Genomic DNA, 21320 nt, shown 5'->3' with positions numbered 1-21320 from the left:
TTAGAGTTCTTTGAAGGGGTCAACAAACACGTGGACAAGGGGGATCCAGTGGACATAGTGTACTTAGATTTCCAAAAAGAAAAGGAGTACTTGTGGCACCTTAGAGACTAACCAATTTATTTGGTTAGTCTCTAAGGTGCCACAAGTACTCCTTTTCTTTTTGCGAATACAGACTAACACGGCTGTTCCTCTGAAACCTTAGATTTCCAGAAAGCCTTTGGCAAGGTCCCTCACCAAAGGCTCTAACGTAAATTAAGTTGTCATGGGATAAGAGGGAAGATCCTTTCATGGACTGAGAACTGGTTAAAAGACAGAGAACAAAGGGTAGGAATAAAGGTAAATTTTCAGAATGGAGAGGGGTAACTAGTAGTGTTCCCCAACGGTCAGTCCTAGGACCAATCCTATTCAACTTATTCATAAATGATCTGGAGAAAGGGGTAAACAGTGAGGTGGCAAAATTTGCAGATGATACTAAACTGCTCAAGATAGTTAAGACCAAAGCAGACTGTGAAGAACTTCAAAAAGGTCTCATAAAACTAAGTGACTGGGCAACAAAATGGCAAATAAAATTTAATGTGGATAAATGTAAAGTAATGCACATTGGAAAAAATAACCCCAACTATACATACAATATGATGGGGGCTAATTTAGCTACAACTAATCAGGAGAAAGATCTTGGAGTCGTTGTGGATAGTTCTCTGAAGACATCCACACAGTGTGCAGCAGCAATCAAAAAAGAAAACGGGATGTTAGGAATCATTAAAAAAGGATAGAGAATAAGACTAATATCTTATTGCCCTTATATAAATCCATGGTATGCCCACATCTTGAATATTGCGTACAGATGTGGTCCCCTCATCTCAAAAAAGATATACTGGCATTAGAAAAGGTTCAGAAAACAGCAACTAAAATGATTAGGGATTTGGAACGGGTCCCATATGAGGAGAGATTAAAGAGGCTAGGACTTTTCAGCTTGGAAAAGAGGAGACTAAGGGGGGATATGATAGAGGCATATAAAATCATGAGTGGCGTGGAGAAAGTGAATAAGGAAAAGTTATTTACTTGTTCCCATAATATAAGAACTAAGGGCCACCAAATGAAATTAATGGGCAGCAGGTTTAAAACAAATAAAGGAAGTTCTTCTTCACACAGCGCACAGTCAACCTGTGGAACTCCTTGCCTGAGGAGGTTGTGAAGTCTAGGACTATAACAGGGTTTAAAAGAGAAGTGGATACATTCATGGAGGTTAAGTCCATTAATGGCTATTAGCCAGGATGGGTAAGGAGTGGTGTCCGTAGCCTCTGTTTGTCAGAGGGTGGAGATGGATGGGAGGAGAGATATCACTTGATCATTACCTGTTAGGTTCACTCCCTCTGGGGCACCTGGCATTGGCCACCATCGGTAGACAGGATACTGGGCTGGATGGACCATTGGTATGACCCAGTATGGCCATTCTTATGTTCTTAAGTGTTCATACCTGGAATTATTCAGACATAACTATTATGCTTTAAATGTATACATCCATTTCATGTACTGCACCCTGGGTAATAAGATGCAAGGACTCCATGCTTGCAGTGGCGGCATTAGGCACCTACAACCCAAACAATTGCAGGGGCTCTGAGGCAGCAAGGGAGTCCCCTGAAAGCCAGATCAAGCCCATGAGGGTCTTCCGTTTAGCCCACTGTGTGTCAGCTGTTCCATCTCCTCCCTTCTGGGGGTTACGCATAAGGACTGCCCCTCTCCCCAGCTCCAGCTCGGGCTTCTGGTGGCTCTGGCACCTGTACTTCCCTGCCTGGTCCTAGCTTCAGCATTCCCAGGCTGAACCACCTTTAAGTGCCATACCGCATCCCTACTCACCACCTTGGTGGATGTTCTGCAGCCAGAAAGCACAAGTGTTGGAGCTCCCAGGAACCCTGGGCCAGCCAGACCTGGGTAGTTAGGTGGCCTTTACAGCAGAGCTCCCAGTAGGGAGAAGGAAGGAACAGCCGATGCCTGGTGGCCCAAACAGAAGGCCCTCACCAGCAGTTCAGTCCCTGTGCTCTCTTGCTAGGAAGCCCCTTTCCCTCTGCTGCAGAGCATCCTTTGAGCTGGCAGGTGCTGGGCCTAGGTGGGGGAGTGCATCGGCCCAAGCTGCTGGGAGTCTGGAATGGACCCTGAGCCAGAACCAGAGCTGAGTACCGGGGTGGGGCAGGGATGGGACAGGCTGTGGGAGTGGGTGACCCCTTGCTTCCCTGGGCCTCTCTCAGCTCCCTTTCTTCCCCCCATTTTCCTCTCAGCCCCTGGAAGGGGACCTTGAATTGAATTTTGCAGGGGGCCCCCATAGGACAAAAACCACTGCATGGTTGTAAAATGAATTGGCTCTTTATTAACAGAACTATTTATAGAGATTTTGCAACTTTATCAAGTCCTGTGCACACACTCTGGCTTCCTGATGCCTTCTCCTTACTCTTCCCACTTGCAACCTGTGCTCCTCCCTCCAGGTTCTGTGCAGGTTGCTACAATACCAAACCTTAATCCTAATTGGCTTTTCAAGTGCAGACTAGTTTTAAGGCTGCACCTTCACTGCCCCCAAAAGGGTATGTTTACAGCAACATAACTCATGCACATGGGCTATCTCGCTGTAAAACTGTAGTCTTCTTCATGACATAGCTAGGCAAGCTCAACCATGGATAGGGGTTATAGCATCGACTTCATCTAGCTACAGTAAATATTACCCGTGCCTTGTCCCCACTAGGGTTTTACAGTAAGATAACTAACCTGCATTAGTTATATGCCTGAAGGGGCGGGCGGGGGGGAACCACATGATTTTTGGCTCTGAATAGCCTAAATGCTTGTTCAGGGCTACAGCTATCTATGGTTTACCCTAGCTGATAAACCACAAACTTTTGAGGAGTGTCCAGACTAGCCCTTACAAATACATTAACTACCTCAAGTTAACTGGCAATCAGTCCACTGAAGATAAAATCTTGAGTGTAGACATAATGTGCTTTGAATTTGGCCATATCAGTAGACAGTAGTGACTGAAAGCTGTCATCGTCTGAGAGCTATTGAATGACCTAACCAAAATATATCCATTACTTCAGGTTGGTAATTGGTTCTTAGGGATGCACAGTCCACAGCATAACTTGCTCCCAGCAGCGAGGGCAAGGATAGAATAGGCTGTAGAATGGAGCTTTGGAAAGGGGTCCCCCGAAGTGAGGAACGAGGCGTGTGGAGAGGGGAGCAGTGTGAGGGGATTCGCAGTGCTTCTGCCTATGCTGTATCTCTTCCTTGGATAAAAAGAAGGCTCTTCGATCTGCTAGGCTGGCACCCTCCACCAACCCTAAATTCACTTCAAAATTCAGAGGATGAGAGAAGATTTTTAAACTGAACGCACTTGGCAGAATTAACCAAGTATGCTCTGTGTGGGGATTCCTGTGTAAACCAATAAAACCCCAAGTGAAAATTGCAGGCTTAAAAAAAATGGTGCTATCTTTGCAGCATTTGAAAACAGCTTGTTAAAAGGATCCATTTAACTTGGATTCTTACACATTTGCTATGAGATTCTCTCTGGAAACACAGTCCTGAAGGACAAAGCAGTGAGGGAGGTGAGCAAGTGTAACTTTTCATATAACTCAAGGAAAGCAGTTCTTTAAGCACCCATTTAAAAAAAAATAGGGGTGATGATTAATTGCAGTTAATTCATGCAGTTAACTCAAAATTTAATCTTGATTCAAAATTAATTACAATTACTCGCAGCTTTAATTGCACTGTTAAACAGAAGAATACCAATCGAAATTTATTAAATATTTTTGGATGTTTTTCTACATTTTCCAATATATATCTGAATATATATATACAGAATACAAAGTGTACAATGCTCACTTTATTTTTTTAATTACAAATGTTTGCACTATAAAATGATAAAATAGATAGTATTTTTTCAATTTACCTCATATTGTAGTGATTCTCTTTATCATGAAAGTGCAGCTTACAAATGTAGATTTTTGTTGTTGTTACATAACTGCACTCAAAAACAAAACAAAAAAATGTAAAACTTTAGAGCCTACAAGTCCACTCAGTCCTACTTCTCATTTAGCCAATTGCTAAGACAAACAAGTTTGTTTACATTTATGGGAGATAATGCTGCCTGCTTCTTATTTACAATGTCACCTGAAAGTGACAGTGAAAGGTGTTCGCATGGCAGTGTTGTAGCTGGCATTGCAAGGTATTTACGTGCCAGAAATGCTAAACATTCATATGCCCCTTCATGCTTTGGCCACCATTCCAGAGGTCATGCTTCCATGATGATGATGCTCGTTAAAAAAATAATGCATTAATTAAATTTGCAACTGAACTCCTTGGGGGAGAATTGTATGTCCCCTGCTCTGTTCTACCCACATTCTGCCATATATTTCATGTTATGGATGATGACCCAGTCTTGGATGATGACCCAGCACATGTTGTTCGGTTTAAGAACACTTTCACTGCAGATTTCACAAATGAAAAGAAGTTACCAATGTGAAATTTCTAAAAATACAGCACTTGATCCAAGGTTTAAGAATCTGAAGTGCCTTCCAAAATCTGAGAGGGACGAGGTGTGGCGCATGCTTTCAGAAGTCTAGAAAGACCAACACTCCGATGCGGAAACTGCAGAACCCAAACCACCAAAAAAGAAAATCAACCATCTGCTGGTGGTATCTGACTCAGATGATGAAAATGAACATGTGTCGGTCCACACTGCTTTGGATTGTTATCGAGCAGAACCCGTCATCAGCATGGACACACCTTCCCTGGAATGGTGGTTGAAGCGTGAAGGGACATATGAAGCTTTAGTGCCTCTGGCATGTAAATATCTTGCGACGCCGGCTACAACAGTGCCAGGCGAATGCCAGTTCTGACTTTCAGGTGACATTGTGAACAAGAAGCAGGCAGCGTTATCTCCTGAAAATGTAAATAAACTCATTTGTCTGAGCGATTGGGTGAACAAGAAGTAGGACTGAATGGACTTGCAGGCTCTAAAGTTTTACATTGTTTTATTTTTGAATGCAGTTATTTTTGTGCATAATTCTATATTTGTAAGAATGTAACTTTCATGATAAAGAGACTGCACTACAGTACTTGTAATGGGGAATTGAAATATACCACAGTATTTCTTTTGTTTTTTTACAGTGCAAATATTTGTAATAAAAAATAAATATAAAGTGAGCACTGTTCATTTTGTATTCCGTGTTGTAATTGAAATCCAATATATTTGAAAATGTAGAAAACATCCACAAAAATTTAACTGGTATTCTATTATTGTTTAACAGAGCGACTGATCGTGCGATTAATTGCAATTACTTTTTTAATCTCTTGACAGCCCTAAAAAAAAAAAGGAAAGGCTCCTAGTATCTGAGCTCTTATTTGTTCCCCTCTCTCCCGCTGCAACTCAGAAACAGACAAGTCCCCGTAACTGGAACACAGACTAACGTGGCTTCCAGGTGATCACATGGCCAAATGCAGCATAATCTTTTCTTTTTCTAAAGAACTGCTGAAAAACACCTCTATCTTTCTCAGAAGGGAAATCAGTTGCATTTTGCATCTGTGCACTCAAGGGCATTGTCCTATCGTGCAGTAACACATTAACAGGTGAAATGTTTTTTTAAAATAACAACAGTAAAAAATCTTAACATCACAGAAAGGGGAACTTGTCAGGGTGCTTCCACTAAATAAGCCTTAGGGGTCATTATGACTTGGATTTAATTTTAGACCCTACTGCTGCAAACATGTGCAGGCAGATGCCCCACTATACCTTTGCAGAGTCCCACTGAATTCACCAAACCTCTGATCAGGTGTAAGGGTCTGACCATGAATTCTCTGCTGGAACAGGGCACTTTCAGTGTAGAAAGAAACTAGAGCTTGTCCCTGAGCTCTGAAGGTATGCTCTTTCCTGCCACCTGGTGGGTGCAGGAGAAAAGACAACCTTTCACTTATTTTAGCGTTGGATCAGATGAAGTGAGCTGTAGCTCACGAAAGCTTATGCTCAAATAAATGTGTTTAGTCTCTAAGGTGCCACAAGTACTCCTTTTCTTTTTGCGAATACAGACTAACACAGCTGCTACTCTGAAACCTGTCATTTAGCGTTGGGAAAAACCCACCACACAAAACATGTAACTTCTGTTGCAATGCCTCAGTCATATTTAAAGGCTAGGGTCAGGTGAGAAAATAATATTCCCTTGCTTATTGTTACCTGAGGTCTACCATGTGTGGCCCCCCCTTCCTGGCTCTTGCCTTTGAGTACTCAAGCTGGTACTTTTCTCCCCACTTAACCCCTTCTAGTGTTGCTTTAGTTTCGTTCTCTCAGGAATGTCCCAAGTGATAGTCCTCTCATAACTACCACCAGTACCGCTGGACTTAAATAAAGCAAGAGTTATGTGACATAGGAAACAGAATTAAACAAGAATGAAATATGCTATGAAAAAAACCAGTTAGGATAAATGCTGCACCTTACTGTTTCTTAACTGAGTAAGGTTAGAACTCCTACACCTGAATGTCTGCTTGCCTCTCTCCTGTCACCCAAGCTGCTAGGTTTATCACACAATGATTCATGTCTCCACTTGTCACATCTTCAGCTCGGTCAGCCTCCTAGCAACTCATTCTGGCTTTGTCTATACTGGAGAAATATTTGGAAATGTTACCCATCTTTGTTTACGCCTCACACTGTGGGGATCGTTCCTAAATAAATAAGATGGCTTGAGAGCCCACTTCAAGACACTTACCCAAAAGTTCTGAGTTTGAGGAAAATGAAGTAAAAGAGCCTGTCTGCAATTCCGGTGCTCCTCACCTTAATGATGACGGACACTGAATTAGCTGTGCTTTGTAATCAAATCTGAGAATGTGACTTTTCTGAATAAGTTTCATGCGAACCAAAGGAAAGCCAAGTAACCAGCAATATCAGCAGGTAATTAGAGATGACTGCACATGCATGGCAATGGGAACTCCTCACTCTCAATCTAACTGGCTGTCAAAAGGCACCTGTGCCTGGAGCAAAGGGAAAAGTGATATCTAACACACTGTCGTGAGAAAGATGGGGTATAAAACACACCTTAGTTAAACAACTACTTAAATGATTACCTATACCACAGCTGAATTTTGTTTTATAGAGTTTTATTAAATAACCTTAATAGCAGCAACTAATTTTAAAAGACCCCCAAAAAAGCATTGGAATATGATTTGGCTAACATAAACTAGAAAATTGGATGATTTGGCCATTCGGGTTTTCAGAATCAAATCACATAACCGCAACAGAAAATAACACTTGTGCTCAGTTACTATCTTGGGAAGGTGATTTTGTTTAGATTTTTGACTGAGTCCCTCAGAACAGGGCCTCACTTCTGCCAGTTAGTTATCTATTCCAGCATTGCTAAATATCCAACCAAAATGAGAGTTGTGTTCTCTCACCATTCAATCAGGAAACAAGACATCAGATTTTGAATACTTGTTGCTGGAACTGGAATATTCCAGTCTCTTTGTGTAACACATCTGTCACACCAGTTTGTGTAAGGCAAGTTAGGCCCAACCATCTTGAGACATACCTTTAACACAGGCTGTTTTATTGTGGTTAGCAAATTACCACTCCAAGTCACTTTGCATGGGCCCCTTTGCAGTGCATCTCTTGGCCCTCCTTGCAGCTATGCTTGCTCAAGTTGCAGTTTCTCCATCAATTCTGCTTGCTGCTGAAATGTCCAATTTAAAGGTCATATAATTTATACCACTATAAGACCTAAGACCCACTATATTCTTTGATTCTCTTTAAACTTCTTTTTAATAGTCCATTATTGAATGCAAAGTCACTTCAAGAACCGTTGTTCTCTAGCAGACCAGGCAGCTGTATAAATCTTCCATTTCTGTTCCCCTCATTTTAACAATAATGGTGGGACCTTAGTATGTATGGCTGAGCTGGGTCTCTGCCTTATTAACCAAACAGTTACATTTCTTTTTATTCCACTCAGTGGTCAAGTGTCCTTATAAACACAGTATTTGGTTTCAGCTCCTTCTGTTTACTGCCTCTTTCAACACAGCACATTATCCTTACTTCTTCATTTAACCTAAAATAAATCCATATGAATGCACCCTCTTTCTTTTCGAACAGGATTGTCCATGAGGTAAACCTTGTCGTTAAAGTTTACAATATTTTGCCCAAAGTTATATCCCTTACAGTTGACTTCCCTTTATACACATTTTATTTATAATATTAGATTCAATCAATTTCCCTGTTTTACTGCTATATCTGGTACGTCACATAATATCCATGTTTGATATCAATTTAAAATATTTTTTAAAAATGTAATTCATTCACAGAAAGGGAAAAAGCAGAAGTCTCTTTAGCTGTACCAGCAGCACACTCTCGTAAAAATCTATAGTAACTCTGAGTTTTTCTCAGATTATTGAAGAAATCTAGCCATTAGACACTGGGTTTTTATTCTCTGAGCCCTCTGTTCTATCTGTCCAAAAAGCCTTGATACTTGGGCGGTTTTTAAATAGTAATAACTCATAGTTTGGGGGCCTTAGTCACTGCACTGTGCTGATGCAGCATGTGGTGAGTAATCTGCTTTGCATAGGGTCTTTCTGTTTAGAGTGGAGATGTTGCTGTAATATCCATTAGCTGTCAACCTAACTACCTCTAACTAAAATAACAGGAAAGTTTATTACTCTCCAATACATAGATGGGAAGTAGTGTGCAGTGACTGGAAATGGGTTTGCTGGCTGGCAGCAAGTTGTTCAGATAGGTTAGATGCTGTCCTCCCTGTTGCCTCTCTCATTCTCTCTCTGCAGGGATGCTCAGGCAGGATGATAACCCATATGAGTGTTCTTGTGAAGATGATGAGTTCTTCTTTCTCTAGCTGTCTCAGAAGAAAAAAAAAGGGCCTGTTTCCAGCTCCTTTCATGCCTTCAACCAGTTCAATGGGTAGCTTTAACAGTTGTGGGGAGAAAGGGTAAGTGAGCACTTGTCTGCAATGGTAAGTGCGCTTGTGGTAAATTATTCGGCCACTAGATGTTTGTGTGTTGTAAAGAGTAGATGTGCTGCCTGGTATATCAAGGAAACTAAGCTGGAACCCAAGCTGCATGGTGGCTTGTCTGTCTGTGTGGCTTAGAGGCCCACTTGTTGACGCAGTAGCCCAACAGTAGCTATGCATTTGAGTTGGGCTATTCATGTTACAAATCCAAAAATAGGGTCAGGTTTGCAAGAAGTTTCAGAGGCTTCAGTGAACGTAGGCTAGTTTCCGGTAGCGCTGGGATCATTTGTTTCTACTTGGCGGTGTCCATGGAGTTTCCGAGTTTGTTCAAACAAAGTGTGAGAGCACAACTCAGAAACAAGAGCTGCTCCATGATCTGAACTCAGGTTTGAGGTTTGCAGGAATTCCTAAAACCTGAAACGCACAGTTCTGCAGCACTCCATCACAGACCAAAGAATTAAGTTACACCAGTAATTTGTGTCTGTACATCCCCGCGACATTTCGGTAAGGCAACAGACTGATATACTTACAGCTTCTTCCTGAAGTGACGGAGTGTTTTCACAGCTCAATGTATGGGCAATAGGGGGTTTTGGAGGTTGGTAGCAGTTCCTCTTTTCTTTCCACAGTCTTTACACCAGGTGTTACCAGCTGAGTCAGGTCCAAGGTTGATGCATATGGTGCTTGCATAAATGCATTCAGTTCAGGAACAGATTTTCAAGCTGTGTGCATCTGTTTTGTAGAACAGCTGCTCCGTTTATATGGTGCCCTTAACACCTCGTAATGCCGCAGTAAAGGGGTTTTTTATTGCACAGATGGACCTAGACCAAAACACCTGCAAACTACATATATTTGGCTTTAAAGTTGAAATGTACAGCTTTTAAGAAGGCAGTGCAGTCTAGTGATTAGCACACAGAAATGGGAGCCAGAAGACCAGAGTTCTAGGCCTGCCATGTACTTGCTCTTAAAGAAGTTCTTAACATATCTGTGCTTCAGGTTCCTCATCTATAACATTGGGGTAATGATATATTTCATCGTGTCTATATTTATATTATTATTGATAATGTTTTTTAGTGTGTTAGGGGACATTTTCAGTGAATTTTGTGCTGGTTAAAGGTGCAGGACTGATAGCCCCGGTGACAGGAGTACCCCTCCAGAATGCAGACCCAGCCGAAATACCCATCTGAGAGAGAGTACTAAATCAAGCCCCTCATCCCCCATAAACAAATAACACAAGTATGAAGGGGGAGATTAGAAAGGTACAAAACGAGATCAGACTAGCTAGAGACATAAAGGGTAACAAGAAAACATTCTACAAATACATTAGAAGCAAGAGGAACATCAAGGACAGGGTAGGCCTGTTACTCAATGGGGGGGGGGGGGGGGAAATAATAGAAAATGTGGAAATGGCAGAGGTGTTTAATGACTTCTTTGTTTCGGTTTTCACCAAGAAGGTTGGTGGTGATTGGATGTCTAACATAGTGAATGTCAATGAAAATGAGGTAGGATCAGAGGCTAAAATAGTAAAAGAACAAGTTAAAAATTACTTAGACAAGTTCGATGTCTTCAGGTCACCAGAGTCTGATGAAATGCATCTAGAATACTCAAGGAGCTGACTGAGGAGATATCTGAGTCATTAGCGATTATCTTTGAAAAGTCATGGAAGATAGGAGAGACTCCAAATGACTGGAAGAGGGTAAATATAGTGCCAATCTATAAAAAGGGAAATAAGGACAACTCGGGGAACTACAGATGAGTCAGCTTAACTTCTGTACCTGGAAAGATAATGGAGCAAATAATTAAGCAATCAATTTGCAAACATCTAGAAGATAATAAGGTGATAAGTAACAGTCAGCATGGATTAGTCAAGAACAAATTGTGTCAAACCAACCCGATAGCTTTCTTTGAGTAACAAACCTTGTGGAGAGGGGGAAGTGGTAGATATGGTATATCTTGACTTTAGAAAAGCTTTTGATACTGTCTCGCATGACCTTCTCATAAACAAACTAGGGAAATTCAACCTAGATGGAGCTACTATAAGGTGGGTGCAAAACTGGTTGGAAAACCATTCCCAAAGAGTAATCATCAGTGGTTCACAGTCATGCTGGAAGGGCGTAATGAGTGGGGTCCCACAGGGATCAGTTCTAGGTTTGGTTCTGTTCAGTATCTTCAACAGTGATTGAGATAATGGTATAGAGAGTACACTTATAAAGTTTGCGGACGATACCAAGCTGGGAGGGGTTGCAAGTGCTTTGGAGGATAGGATTAAAATTCAAAATGATCTGGACAAACTTGAGAAATGGTCTGAAGTAAATACGATGAAATTCAACAAGGACAAATGCAAAGTACTCCATTTAGGAAGGAACAATCTGTTGCACACATACAAAATGGGAAATGACTGCCGAGGAAGGAGTACTGCGGAAAGGGATCTGGGGGTCATTGTGGACCATAAGCTAAATATGTGTCAACAGTGTAACACTGGTGCAAGAACATCATTCCAAGATATATTGGCAGAAGTGTTGTAAGCAAGACGCGAGGAGTAATTCTTCCGCTCTACTCTGCACTGATTAGGCCTCAACTGGAGTATTGTGTCCAGTTCTGGGTGCCGCATTTCAGGAAAGATGTGGACAAATTGGAGGAAGTCCAGAGAAGAGCAATAAAAATGATGAAAGGTCTAGAAAACATGACCTATGAGGAAAGATTGAAAAAAATTGGGTTTGTTTAGTCTGGAAAAGAGAAGACTGAGAGGGGACATAATAACAGTTTTCAAGTACGTACAATGTTGTTATACAAGGAGGAGGGAGAAGAATTGTTCTTAACCTCTGAGGACAGGACAAGAAGCAATGGGCTTAAATTGAAGCAAAGGAGGTTTAGGTTGGATATTGGGAAAAACTTCCTAATTCTCAGATTGGTTAAGCACTGGAATAAATTGCCAAGGGAGGTTGTGGAATCTTCATCATTGGAGATTTTTAAGAGCAGGTTGGACAAACACCTGTCAGGGGTGGTCTAGATAATACTTAGTCCTGCCTTGAGTGCAGGGGACTGGACTAGAAGACCTCTTGAGGTCCCTTCCCGTCCTATGATTCTATTAATTTAAATTTGCTCTCTCTCTCTCTTTTCATCAGGTCAGCCAGTTCTGTGGTATTCTGCATTCTGGCAGAGGCTTCTCTCAATAGCTGCTGCTCCTTACAATGTGGTATTAAAAAGAGCAGCGGGTGATTGTCAGTGTCTTGCCAGTCAGGCTCCCAGTGTCACTGGGTTTGTGGGGTTGAGGGTGTGGAGTGTGGCTCTCCACTTTCTCTCTCTCTCTCTCTCTCTCATAAATGGGGGAGCTACAGTATTTTAACATGTGTGACTCAGCTTTTCTTTATGCTCAGATTTAAAATGATAGAGCTGTGCGGAGAGAGTGGAAACCATGCTGGAGGGTGAGAGACTGGAGGGTGAGGGGAGAGGTGGAAACCATTCTGCTCAGCCTTCATTCTACCATGTGCCAGTAGCTTTCCAAAATTAAACTTCCCATGTGTCAACTGATTCTTCCCCCATTTGCAGCCTCACGGCTCTCTGTCTCTTGTCATGGTCTCTAATGTTGATAAAAGATTAATGGTTAAAATGGGAAGCTGTGGGCATAGTCAACCTTGCAGAGAAGTGTGTTGAGCTAGGGGTGAGAAGCGATGTGGGGGGGAGGGGACATAAAGAACCACTGTCATCACTTCATTTGTAAAAGTCTGACCCTTCTTGACCGTAGAGAAGAAGAAATTGATAGATGACACCAAGGATTTTACAGCCACATGCATTAGATAACAGACAATTGCATGCCCTTTATCAGGCCATGGGCTGAGGCTAGATATCATCACCATAACCACAGTTACATAAGGTAACTTCTCATTTTACTTTCCTTTTATGACTGAGGTTGTCTCTATAGTTAACCGAAGACATCTGGCTTCCTCACAAAAACTCATGGCTCTGCTGTAGTCAGCCACTTCTTCCTGGCAACAACTACTGATAGCAATGACCAGCACCTGAGCCAAGGCAGGCACTAAATACGTATTCGCCTATATTGAAAGTACATCTCAAATGGCTTTAGGGTCTAGAGCAGACTTATTTAAACATCTTTACAGAGGGTAAATCCCCAGTACAAATCACTTGGCTTATTAATGAACAGATTGAAAAAAAGCTGTAAATTGCAATAGTACAGTAAAAATGACCCTACTTTAACCATCCTTTTAAAATCATAGAAAATAGATAAGGCTTGTAGAATACTCCGAAGGTCAACAAATCCCATCTCTACTATCTTCACTACAGAGTTAGCCTGGGCAGCAGATCTCCACTAAAAAGCCCTTGCCATGCCAGACCTGTGTAACTGCATCCACAATGGCTCTGTACTAGCCTGTGCTGGCAAGGATTTCTGGTGGGATGCCCATGGTCTGCAGTGGTGCATTAAGTTGGGTTCCTCTATGAATTCGCTAGCAGTGTACTTTCACTGTCTCTCGCCTAGCACAGAGCAGCTGTCTGAGAGTGACAGGAGAGCCATGCTTTATGTGACTAATTTCCAAGCGGAGCTACTCCTTATTAACGCAGACAGTTCTGAAGGCGAAAGCACGGCATTTGGCAGCAAGAACTTTAAATGAGAGCGTTGTTAAGGAATTCAATCTGCAAACCACAGCGTGATTTGTAGTGCACCTGACTGACTGCTGGGCCTCTCTGTTTTTTCATTGGTCCACTTAACATAAAAATGACATTGTGGATCCATTTCCCCAAATTATGGGTCTTACTGATATCACATCACAGCTTTATCAGAAGGCTGGTGTCAATGTCTGGCCAACTGGCCTCTTGGGAGGAGGATTTCTTGGATGAAATGCTGTCGAAGTGCAGCAGAAACAGAGAGCCACTGTAGGTGATAAGGGAGGAGCTAGACAAGAAAGTACGACCCAGATGGAATTGTGAGATAGTCTTGTAGGACTAACAGCACCTGGGCTTGATTAGCCTGCATTCTCATGGCAAAGTAGGTGGGTCGCCAGCTTGGGTTGAAGCAAAGCCTGGGCTCAGCTATGACTGCTAGCACAGGCTCAAAGCACTCTCAAACCCAGGTTCGAGGTTTTTCTGTGTGGATGGAAGGGGCAGTTTGGGGCAACACCCCAGCTAACTCTGCAGTGAAGACTTGACTTATCAGACCAAGAGAGACAATGTTCCAGAGCAGCAGATGGGAGTTGCAAGAAAGGAAGGAAATGAGCCCACTTGAACTACGCAGACCACAAATACCAATCTACGGGAAATGATACAGTACTCAGTTAAAACAATATCTGTCAATAGAATTTAAACATCTAGAGGCACATCATCAGCTAATGTAAAATAGACTAGCCCCAGTCCCCATTGACTTCAGTGGAGCTGCACCCATTTACATCAGCTGAGGATCTGGCCCTTAATGAATGGTTATGGAACATACAAAGACTTCGTAAAGTACGATGACAAAAATCCCAGGTCTGGATCTGAATAAACATGTCCGTAGGGCTGTCTTTGTGAACAAAATGCTGTACAAGCGATGAGAGTTCTAACAACAAGACGTAGCGTTTTCAAGGTACTCTGTGTGCCTTAACTAATACTACCCCCACTGGTAAGCAAGTCCTGCGCGGCAAGTAATAGTATCCACATTTCCGGATGCGAAAACTGAGGCCAAGGCCCATATCCTCAAAAGTATTTAGGTTCCTAACTCCCATTAAGATCAATGGGAGTTAGGCACCTACCTACCTTTGAGGGATCTGGGCCACAGGGAGACTTGGTGTTCAGCATGGGTTGGAATTTAGGAGCTACTGGCTGCTAGCGTTGTTCTCGGGCCACTGGACCACAGCCTCTCTCAGCACTGCATGGCTGGGATGCAGCAGTGAGTGTTTCTCTGCTGCAATTAGCTCCCGACCACAGCATCCTAATGTTCCTTTTACATATACCAGTGACGCGTGTGCTCTGTAGTAATGTTTTCCTCAAGGTGAAGGAGGACTTCTGGCACCTTAGAGACTAACCAATTTATTTGAGCATAAGCTTTCATGAGCTAAAGCTCACTTCATCAGATGCATGCAGTGGAAAATGCATCTGATTGAAGTGAGCTATAGCTCATGAAAGCTTATGCTCAAATAAATGTGTTAGTCTCTAAGGTGCTACAAGTCCTCCTGTTCTTTTTGCGGATACAGATGAACACGGCTGTGACTTTGAAACCTTTCCTCAAGGTGTCTCTGTCCCTTTTTTGTTTTTGCAGCTGTGGTGTGGAAATTTATCTGTGATTCATTGTCAGGTATAAGGGTTTATATGTCTGGGAAAAATCAGCAGAAGACAGCAAACGCTGCTGCGAAGAAAACAGCACCAAGGTTTGAGCTCAGTTCAAAGACTGTCATGTGCAACCACACAATGACTTCCAATATGTGCCTGGGTTGCCCTGATACCCTTATACTTCACACAATCTGACTCGAAAAGAGCATTCCTGTTGGCTCAGCTGCGAACACTGCCATGCGGATGGAAAACTCGCCGAAGCACCAAACGCACGTAGAGAAATGTGAAAAGCAGCAAAGTTTATCATTGAGTTGGTGAGAAATGTCCAATAGCAGAGCTCAAGGACCTTAGTGAAGTTGAGTTTTGTTTCGTATATCTTGCACCATTAACTTAGGAAATACACTTCATCAGACTTAATTCTACCAACGCAATTGCTAAAAATCAAGGAAACCACCACGGAGGGCAATGTAAACATGCATACCAGCTTCAGCTAATGGGAAGCTGAATGCGGGGAGGGGTAGCTCCGTGGTTTGAGCATGGGCCTGCTAAACCCAGAGTTGTGAGTTCAATCCTTGAGGGGGCCATTTGGGATCAGGGCAAAAATTGGGGATTGGTCCTGCCCTGAGCAGGGGGTTGGACTAGATGACCTCCTGAGGTCCCTTCCAACCCTGGTATTCTATGACTTAAAGTCAAATGTCATAATACTCAGCCCTACAACAAACTATTTTAATGTTAATATATAACTACCCACAGTGCACGCATCGACTTCTTCCCAACCACACTCAAATGTGCAGCAGAACACCAGTTTCAGTTACAGAGATCCCCTGTATGCATCTTCAGTGTCGTGTTTGTTGATGGGAAAAGGATGAGGTCAGAGTTCAGGTTTTGCCTTTGCATGCAGTTGTGAGGAACTGGGAGTGTGCACTGTGGCTGGCTGTGTGATGAAACTGAAAGGGAGTTGGTTGTGCAGTTGATAAAGCTGAGGGTTTGGGTGTTCTGATGTCTGAATTCAAGTTGGTTGGGATGTTGACGTTGCCTTAATTAGTGCTGTCCTTGATTATTATCTTTTTTGTTGGTTTGTTTAGTTAGTGTGTTGGCAGGAAACACACTTGAGCAAGTTTAACACTAAATTAATGTAGTGTTTTTGTGGAGGAATTTTGCTGCTATTTAAAAATCCATTAACGGAAGTCTTCGACCTGCAAGTCCCAGCCCTAATTCTGAGACTCTCCCCACCTGTGTTTCTACTCATGCCAGGTTGTCCGCCTTGCTGCCCTCTACATTCTTGCATCCCCATTTCAAAGCATCTTCCCTGTGACCAGTGATGAGCTGTCAGAAGCTGAAGAACCGGTTCCTTCTGTCACTGCGGCACTCCAGCGGCAGGTCCTTCAGTCGCTCCGGGTCTTCAGCGGCACTGAAGGACTCACCGCCGAAGTGCCACCAAAGGCCCGGAGTGCCGCTGGGTGAGTTAAAATTCTCAGGGGAGCTTCCCCAGCCGAGAGCTCAGGCGGGACAGAAAGGACGGTCCCGTGGGCCACATGTGGACAGTTTGCCCACCCCTTTAACAACCGGTTCTAAACCGGCTTCAAAATTTAACAACCGGGTCGCGTGAACCAGCTCCAGCTCACCACTGCCTGTGACCCCTTCTGGTCACTCCCCCTTCCCTCCCCTAAAGTCTTACTGCTACTGTAGTCTCTTGCACACCCTCCCCACATCCTAAGGAGCAGAGACTGGAGATTTGACTAATGGAATCAGTGTGGGCAGGGAAGGTGGGGAACAGAACTGAGGAGCTGGGCAGCACAATGGCACTAACTGTACACAGACCCACTATGCAGCATTATTCCACAGTTCCCTGGTTCTCTGTCCCTTCCCCTCCCTTATCTGTTCCATTCACAGTGGAAAAACTTTTGATGGGTGTGGAGATGCATGGAACTTTGGAGCTAGTTGATAATTGGGGTCAGGGAAATGGGTCAGTGGTGTGGGGGATAGCAGTGTAGCAAGGGCCAGAAAGTCCAGTGAGGAGCCTGGCTGCCCAGCCCCCTGACATCCTTTGTTTCCCTCTCCTCATGGCCCTCCATCCTTCCTCAGACATGACTGTGGTGTATTGAAAACTGTGTTAAAATTACAATTTAGCACTTTAAAGGTTAGAGGTTTCTGGGTCCTGCTTGCAGATGAGGGGCTCTGTAGTGAAGCATGTGATCAGCATCTGTCTGCAGAAAGCTAGCCTAGAGCAAGATGGTATGAGTTGTGCCTCACAGGGAGCAGCCTGCTTTGTCTCTCTCTGTTTTGCGGTTCTTGTGTTAGGATTCTGAATTCTAAGAAATAAAGTAGGTATGTTGCAACCGTCCAATAAGAAAAGGAGTACTTGTGGCACCTTAGAGACTAACCAATTTATTTGAGCATGAGCTTTCGTGAGCTACAGCTCACTTCATCGGATGCATACCGTGGAAACTGCAGCAGACTTTATATACACACAGAGAACATGAAACAATACCTCCTCCCACCCCACTGTCCTGCTGGTAATAGCTTATCTAAAGTGATCATCAAGTTGGGCCATTTCCAGCACAAATCCAGGTTTTCTCACCCTCCACCCCCACACACACACAAACTCACTCTCCTGAGTTATTTAATGTTAATTTAACTGCTGTGTGAATATGCTGTGAACATAATGACACACTTTGGCAGTGCCTCAGACCAAGGGCTGCTCTCTGACAAACCAAAAGGTTCAACAATCTGAGATGCTTCTTCCCTTGGGGAGCTGCAAACTCTGCTTCTCAGGCATCTTTGGCTATTGCTCTTGTCCCCACACCTCATGCCTGCTCTTTGTTGTAAGTAACAAGAGATAGGATACAGTAAGAGGGAGACGATTGCAGCTCAGCTTGTTGGAGAGACACAGCTTGCTGCTCCCTCAGAGAACTTCTGCTTCATTGAGGAGCTTCCTGATCTGTCAAGGGAGAAAACAGAACTTGTGGTTCACTTGAGATAGTCCCAGGTCTGACAAACCTTTGGGCCTGCAAATCTGCAAATCAGTACTTACCTCGCTATTTACTATTATTTTTTCCTACTAAAGAACTAAATTTTTGATTGGGAGGGAATAGGGAAAATGAAACAGTAAAAGATGGCATAGGTATTTTACTCCCTGTCCTAAAAGCCCATTTGCTGCATAGTACATAATCCTTTTAAAAGGTTGAATACCATGCCTGTTGTTCCCAGAATTACCTGGCATCGCTTATACTGTAACTACAAGCTCTTCTTGTGCAAATGAGGTCAATGAACTATCATGAAAGGTGATGGTTCAATCCTGCTCTAATTGACCCACACGCTCAACTCCATAGACTTGCCTGTAACATCCTCAGAGTTTCATGGGTGTAACAGAGGGCAAAATACATCCCTGTGTGTGTGTTTCTGGCATATTGTCTGAATACACAGTCTATACAGTATGTGTGATACAAACCTTGCTAGTAACCAGGAAGATCAAGAAGAAGAATGCATGATATATGCAGTTTGCAGTGTTGTTGTAACCAGGATATTAGAGAGACAAGGTGGGTGAGGTAATATCTTTTATTGAACCAACTTCTGTTGGTGAGAGAGACAAGCTTTCTAGCTACACAGAGCTTTTCTGGTTTGGACTTTGTGTAAGCTCAAAAACTTGTTTTGTCTCTCACCAACAAAAGTTGGCCCAATAATAGATATTACCTGTCCTACCTTGTGTCTCTAATATATGCAGTACAGCCTCACATTGTATTTCAGAAAGGCTGGTCAGGTATGGAATGGATCCTAGGCTTCTTTTCTTACTTTAATGTGCTACAGTGGCTGTGTAAGTTGAATGCGAAGTAAACGTTGTCTGTAACGTTTTTCATATTTCTCTCTCACCATATTTTGACAAGTTCATGAATTACCCTTTGGCCCCTAGACCTGGCTCTTCTAAGTCAAGGGTTGAGGTACATGGGTCTGACAAATTGGAAGAAGCTTGCACGGGCATTGCTGGTGCTGTGCCTCTGACTTAAAGTATGTCTACACTGCAGTTAAACACCCGTGGCTGGCCTGTGTCAGCTGACTCAGGCTTGCAGGACTTGGCCTGCAGGGCTGTAAAATTGCAGTGTAGACATTCAGGCTCTGGGACCCTACCCTCGCTTGTATGGTCCCAGAAATCCCAACTATCAACACTGCAGTTTTATAGCCCCATAGCCCGAGCCCCGTGAGCCTGATTCAGCTGACGTGAGCCAGCCACAGGTGTTAAATTGCAGTGTAGATATACCCTTAAAAAACTAAAGTATATCAGTCTCTGGGGCTTTCAGCTGAGCCTTAAAAATGATTGATTGAATTATTGGCATGTGCTGTAGATATTAAAACAGAATATACTAACTCCTGAACCAGAGAATGGGATAGTCCTTCTAGTTTTGGATTAGGAGCCATGGCATGTTACAGGATTAACTGAAAATGGAAATCAGTTTCAATCTTTCCCAGGAGAAGAAAGGCCCATGGAGGCTGAGCAGGCTGCATTTTATCTGCACAGATTATTTCCATCTTAAATAGTAGGTGCTCTCAGCTCTTTACATTTCACTGCTTCAGGATGTCTGGTCTTCTGTTAAAAACCGAACCCATTTTAAGTGCATGCCAGCTCCTTTTACTATATTTTGCAGTTAGCACATTTGGTGGTAAGGCACTTCCTGTTTATCTGCAGAGATCTTACTTTCCAAAGCAAACGTGAGGCTGCAGGGAGCACACTAACCCAAAGTTCCCAGTCTTGCACCTGCATCTTATTTAATGGCAGTTGCTGCTTCCCATTTTCACATGCTTCCTGAGATGAACATGGCAGAACTCACTCCAGAGACGCATGTAACTACGCCCCCTAGTTATTTATAGGGTGACCAGATGTCGCAATTTTATAGTGATAGCCCCAATATTCGGGGCTTTGTGTTATACAGGCACCTATTACCCCCATCCCAATTTTTCACACTTGGAATCTGGTCACCCTAGTTACTTGTAGCTCATGAAAAGCATTTTACTTTCATTAACTGAACACCTGATGTCATTAGGGGCCCACTTCTGCCAGCCTAAGGAGTGTACCTTACTCCATGATAGTCCCATTGAATTCAGTGGCCCCTCTCCCAGGATAAGATAGATACTATTTCATCTGGCTCAGCGTAAAACAGAACATTTCATAGTAAAATTCTTCTGGCAAATAAATTAACTGTGTGTGGTTACCTCTATTTTAACAAAGGAGAGCAATGATTTACGGCTTGTGTTTGTTTAAAAACTAAGGACCTGATCTTGTAATCTTTATGCGGGCTAAACTGCCGCTGACTTCAATGAGGGCTTTGTTAGCGTTACAGATTTAGCTCAGGCAGGTGAAATTAACACAGAAGAATGTACCGTCAGAATAATAAATATTCTTTATTAGCAATGGGAAAGAATGGTCAAGAATCTGCCAATACCTGTGCTGCTAGTTGACATAGTACAGAGATAAGATACAAGCATTTCTCTTTCCCATTAACTTGAGCACAAATCATCTGGTATGTTACGTGCACCCTGCGAACGACAGAAGCAGTACATCCTTCCTTTTGAATTGTGGTCTGAATTTTAACCAAGACTCTCATTGTTGCAGCACTAATCTGTTGATATGAATATTGCTATGAGTAATTTTCTTCCTAAGTACATTTTTTGCAGCACCAGATGCCTGGTAGCCGAGCAAGAGCTGATCAAATGGCGTAAACCAAAGTTGCAAACATTCTTTCAAATTTAAAATGGCATTCTGGTGTCCCCTTTGTATTCACAAAGTTTGACATGAATGGCTTTTTGTTTGTGCCAGTGTTTGGAGAAAAGCTGTTTGTACGCTACTTACCCACACTTACTTGCCAATAAAAGCTGATCAAGCCTGAGTAAGAACATTCATTCCTCATCTTTCATTGTTATCCTGTTCAAAAAAGTTCCATCTTTCAGTCCGCGAACAAAAGCAGTATCATGTGACTTAAATAACCAAGCAGAATCCCAGGAAAGCCAATTATGAATACTTGAAGGCGGTGTTTCCCAAACTTGGGACCCCGCTTGTTCAGGGAAAGCCGGGCCGGTTTGTTTACCTGCCGCATC

General features: G+C 42.9%; 1 protein-coding gene across 1 annotated transcript in view; it reads left to right on the top strand.

Annotated features, from left to right (window-relative positions):
- LOC125645155 (OX-2 membrane glycoprotein) overlaps nucleotides 1-21320 on the top strand; it is a 143551-nt gene that overhangs the window by 90045 nt on the left and 32186 nt on the right. The window lies entirely within an intron of this gene.

This window comes from Caretta caretta, chromosome 1 (assembly GCF_965140235.1).
Source record: "Caretta caretta isolate rCarCar2 chromosome 1, rCarCar1.hap1, whole genome shotgun sequence".
Lineage (NCBI taxonomy): Eukaryota > Metazoa > Chordata > Testudines > Cheloniidae > Caretta > Caretta caretta.
This window is presented reverse-complemented; position numbering and strand designations above follow the sequence as displayed.